Consider the following 5,857-nt stretch of genomic DNA (forward strand, 5'->3'; position numbering starts at 1 on the left):
GTGTACACATAGCATTACCCTAAAATTAAAGAGTCTTGAAATCACGATGGTTAAACATGGGCTAAATATTTAGTGGATATAATGATAGGTGTAGAAGAATTTTTACAGAATAATTACAGCAGTCTTACAATACCATGGATCTCTCATAAATAAATAATATAAAAAAAAAAAAATTACCCCACTCACCTTTCAAATGTTTGGTGTCGGTAGGGGTTTTGTACAATCACAGCTCATTTAGTGGTTTGTTGGGTGATGTTTGTGAATATGTCATATCCTACAAATTCAGACTCTTTGATCAAGAACCGATACTCAAGAAAAAAAGACAAGATTGATGAGGAAACCAAGAGGGCTCGCATTTTCTGAGGCCCACAGATGACCGATTTGTACACTTTGTCATATAGCCGATACTATTGGGTGTTGGGAAGCACCAACTAGTACTACATTTTTTCGACATTTAGCTCATCTTTTTTGCTTTTTTCTTTATTAATTTCTTTTCATCGTTTGCCTGATATCATTTTATTCTCGTCGAGCCGTAATTTTGCTCCAAATTTTGTTTTTTCCTCAACTGAATTCCATCTATTATTTTGTTCTTTTCTCTCAAATTTCATATACTTTTATCACTGGGATTCAGATTACTGAACCTGGACCCTTCTCCCATTCTCTGCAGCAACATACCGAAAAATTTTAAAAGAAGAAGATAAATAATATTTAATGTTATTTTTAAAAAATTGAAATCTAGAGTATTATTTAATATTTAATGGTTAGGTTAATGGAATGGATATTGATCCGAATCCAATGAAAATAATAAAAGATGAATTTAGGGTTTCAGTCCAATAACCCGATCAATATCCAAATTCGATAATTCGTTAACTAAATGAAGTATATATAGATATAGGTCAATCCAATCCGATTTGTCGTGATAATATTATATATTTTATATATTATCACATAATTATTACACATAATTTTTTCGTTTTGAAACATATATTATCATTTTCAAATAATAAACAAATTAGATAATAGTATAATATTATTTATTAAAATATTTGGAGAGTGTTTAATTTTTTATTAATTAAAATAAAATTAAAAAATTAATTTATTTATTTTATAAATTAAGCAACCAAGTGGACCAATAGTTGAAGTTGCTCAACTTTTCACTTCCCACAAAGAATACTCACCATAATATCATACAGGATTTATAATTTATAAACAGGTGGGCTAAAAACTAGGTAAAAAGCTGTCTAAACCTTTTAATCCTAGGGTTTAAAAAGTTTACTAATATAAAATTATAATCTTCATGATTTCTTTAATTTCGGATCGAATTATCAGATCGAATATCTGAAAAGTTGGTAAATCGGATGGATTTAACAATCAAATATCCGTTGAATTATTGGATCGAATATGGACAAATCCAATCCATCTACAATCTAAACAATTACAAGCTGCTTAAAAATCAGACAGTTCTGGGAGGGCCTAGCGTGCCCATTTCGAAACATATGCATCCATCGAATTCAATAGTGTCGTTTTTAGACAATTTTCCAATTCTATCATACTATCTTATGGATTCATTGAAAATATTAAATTTATACTTGCTTTATATTATTCTACAGTTGCCATGATATTGAACCCGATCCTCATGAAATACCATACTTGTAACTTGTAGGCGGGTTTTGCTATTCATCCAGGACCACCCCTAGAGCTACTGCTCTAGCAAAACCCCTTGTAGGCACATATTTCCTTTAATGCGATTTGATATGTATTTGTATATCATCTCTCTTGTTGTCAATTTAATAATGTTTTTGTCTCTACAAAACTTGGAAAGAATGCCTTCGAGACCATTAGCATACCAACAGTTGTGGATACAGACATTTAAAATTAAGGGGACACAATCAAACTCGCAAAAAAATTATGAGGAATTTTACATTCGAAAATTTACATAAAATAAAATCATAACCCATGTAAATTTACATTCAGGTGGTTTATGATTTTTTTTCTGATGTAAAATTTCGAAAAAAAATTATTTTGTACCCCATGTAAAATTTCATAATAAAATGATGTAAATTATATTGAAAAATTTGTCACGTAAAAATAATAAATGTTAATGAAATAATTGAAATTCTTTTTTTTTTTTTAAAAAGACGAGATAAACGCTTTTTTTTAAGATGCACGTTGGATGCACCTTTAGCTATTTTCGATATCTATTTGAACCATTCAATATGTTATTCTCAAAACGAGTTTTGAAATGTCAAAAACGATCTATGGATTCGACTAGCATGTGATCTTCAGAGAAGGTTAAATCAATATTTATTAATTGTTGATTTTTATTTAAATTAAAATTTGAATTTTATTTTCTATCAAATAGTGGCTTAATGTACTCTATTTCGAAAATTAATTAAATAGTTAAATTAAATTTGACACATCTTATTTAGCTAATTGAGAGTACAAGTAGTATTTTATATTGCTCGTTTGACCACCACGACGGCATCCTTGATTTATCAAGAAAGGTTAAACCAATATTTAATGTAACAATCACGATTGATGTTGAAGCCGACCCTCATGAAATACAACAAATGTAACTTGCAGAGGGTTTTGCTTTTCGTTCAGGGCCACCCCTTAGAGTTGCCACTCTAGCAAAATCCCTTGTATCCTTTAATGCGATTTGATATATATTTGTATATCATCTCTCTTCTTGTCAATTTAACAATGTTTTTGTCTCTACAAAATTTGGAAAGAATGCCTTCGAGACTATTAGCATACCAACTGCTGCGAATGCAGACATTTCAAATTAAGAGACACAATCAAACTCACAAAAAAAAAACTATGAGAAATTTTACATTCGAAAATTTACATCAAATAAAATCATACCCCATATAAATTTACATTCAGGTGGTGTATGATTTTTCTCGGATGTAAAATTTTGAAAAAATTTTATTTCGTACCCCATGTAAAATTTCATAATAAAATGATGTAAATTATATTGAGAAATTTGTCACGTAAAAATAATAAATGTCAATGAAATAATTGAATTTTTTTAAAGAAAAGACGAGGTAGAAGCTTCTTTTTAAGACACATGTTTGATGAACCTCTAGCTATTTTCGATATCTATTTGAACCATTCGATATGTTATTCTCGAAACGAGTTTCGAAATGACATGAGCGATTTATGGATTCGACTAGCATGCGATCGTCAAGAGAAGGTTAAACCAATATTTATTAGTCGTTGATTTTTATTTATATTAAAGTTTGAATTTTATTTTCTATCAAACAGTGGCTTAATGTACCCTATTTCAAAAATTAATTAAATAGTTAAATTAAATTTGACACATCTTATTTAGCTAATTTAGAGTACAAATAGTATTTTATATTGCTCATTTGACCACTACGACGGCATCCTTGATTTATCAAGAAGTTTAAACCAACATTTAATGTACTTCTTATTACTTAATTTTTAAAATATATGTGAGTAGTATTGTTTTGATTACTGTGTCACACTGAGTTTTTATGAATAATAAATTTGGACAAAATAAATATTGTTAACACGTGTTTATCATCGATCAAATGAAATATACATGTTTATCTACGTATCTATTTGTAATTAAACAATGAGCTTATGATGAAAAAGTACGAGTATTGTTTGATTCATTATACTCGATTACTTGAAAAGAATATTGCAGCATCTAACAAAATTGGAAGTGACGAATAAACAAAGTTCTTTGTGACATCTTCCTTCTTCAAGCATGTAATTGAACTTGTCATGATCTCGAAGGAGAAAGTAATCAAGAATCAAGTGATTTTCGTATATAAAAATTCGTGAAAGAAAATTTATTCCCATAAACATGTAAGCAATCAAATTGTAAATTGGACATTCAATCATCATTGTCCATTTGAACATGAAAATATTATTGTTCCTCCGAGTTCTATATCTAAGTCAATTGGTACATTATCATATATCGTAAATCGTATTCAATCATCACGATTATTATAGTCAATTCTTCGTTGAATAATATTGTTCGAAGATAGTATTGCTTGGAAGCTATATGAAGACAACAACATCAAACATATTTCCACCATTTTTTATTTTATTTTTTGCATACAAGGTCCTGAAATTGATAATATTGAAGAGATTAATGCACAAGATATGAAGAGCTCGGTATAAATATTTTCTATTTAGGCCCCGTTTGATTACACGAAATTTTTCATGGAATTTGGAATTCGAATTCCAACTTCCACTTTTGGCCTGTTTGATTGACAAAATTTTCCAGGGAATTGGAAAGTATTGTAAATTTAATATTATTCATTATTTTGCTAAATTTGTTGCTAGATCTTCCTTCGTTACCAAAAAACCCTAGAACAATGATCATTCAAAATGATATCCTTGTTCATATAAAGTCAATAATTGCCCACCATATAAGGCATTAACTAGAAATTATGCACAATTATGAGCTTAATTGCCTCCTCATCGAACCTTAAACTGTATTCATCAACGTGGCACAGACAAAAAGATTAGAATAATTAAATTGCTAAGCCGATTTTTTGACATATTCCTAGTTTATTTACTCTCAAATATTTGATTATTAGTTCGTTTGGTGCATTACTATGGTGTAGAATATTTTTTTTTTAATTGTTGGCAATGGGAACAAATTTAGGAATAATTGTAAAAGAAAATATCCCTGAAATTGACAATTTCCACGTAAAACAAGGTCAAACGAACATCAAAAAATACTTTTACTTCAACATTTCCACGTGAAAAATTTATACAATCAAACACAATAATTTACAATTTCCATGAAAACAATTTCTAGGTAATTCAATTCCCTGGAATTCATTTTCTTTCCATATAATTTTCCTACTTGTAATCAAACGCACCCTTAGTGAAATAGGGGGCTGTAACTATACTCCTTTTTGTTGGCTCAAATGTTCCCCCATTAGGCTTCAATAATGTAGCATTTTAGTACTTCAAATTTTGAAAATTAACTATACTCTTTTTCACTTAGGTTTTTTTTTTTTTTTTTTTTTTTTTTGAGTAGCTTATTTTAGAACTTGACAAATAGAAGGTAAAATTCGAGAAAAAGTTAAGTTTCAACTAAAAAGAAAAGTAAATGTAGATATAATTATATAATATTAATATTTAGCTAATTGGAAACAATCATGCTACACGGTCAGAGTTAATAATAAATTTTTTTTTTCCAGACAACACTTGTCAAGTTTTCATTGGACATTAGAATAAGGATACAAAAACACTCAATCACATTCTTTCAAATCATCCCTTTTTTTCCTGTTTTTAATCCCTAATTGAGTAGCTTGTTTCAATCGGAAATTCATGGCTACTCCTTTTTGACTTGTATTTTTCAAAAGTCTAGTGGTACGGTGGTAGAATAGTTTGACCAAAGTGTAACGTGTTAACTAAAAAATAACGTGACAAAAATGAATAAAAAATGTGACGTGAATTAAGTAGAATCTTTGTTTGATCAATTACGCCCCTGTTTGGCCTCCATTACGGGGAAAATTTAATGTATAGAATAGTATTTTTTGAAAAATGAGTGGTTGAAAAAGAAAGAAAAATTTTCGATTTACGTGTAATATTATTTTATGGAAGATTGTGTGGTTGAAAATAGGAGAGAGAAAAATAGAATGTAATGTAATGTAATGTAATGAAAATCAAATTTTATTAGATTAATTTTAAGCCATAAACAAGATGGATTCAAATGTGAAATACGTTTACATTAATTTCCATTTTCACTTAGAGATTGTAATTTTTTAAATAGAGCATCGCTCTTAGGTATTGTGCCGACATCCTAGTTTTCTTTGTTGTTTTATCGTTAGAAGCTTAATATTGAAGAAAATCCATTGAGGAAAAC

This window comes from Olea europaea, chromosome 4 (assembly GCF_002742605.1).
Source record: "Olea europaea var. sylvestris chromosome 4, O_europaea_v1, whole genome shotgun sequence".
Classification (NCBI taxonomy): Eukaryota; Viridiplantae; Streptophyta; class Magnoliopsida; order Lamiales; family Oleaceae; genus Olea; species Olea europaea.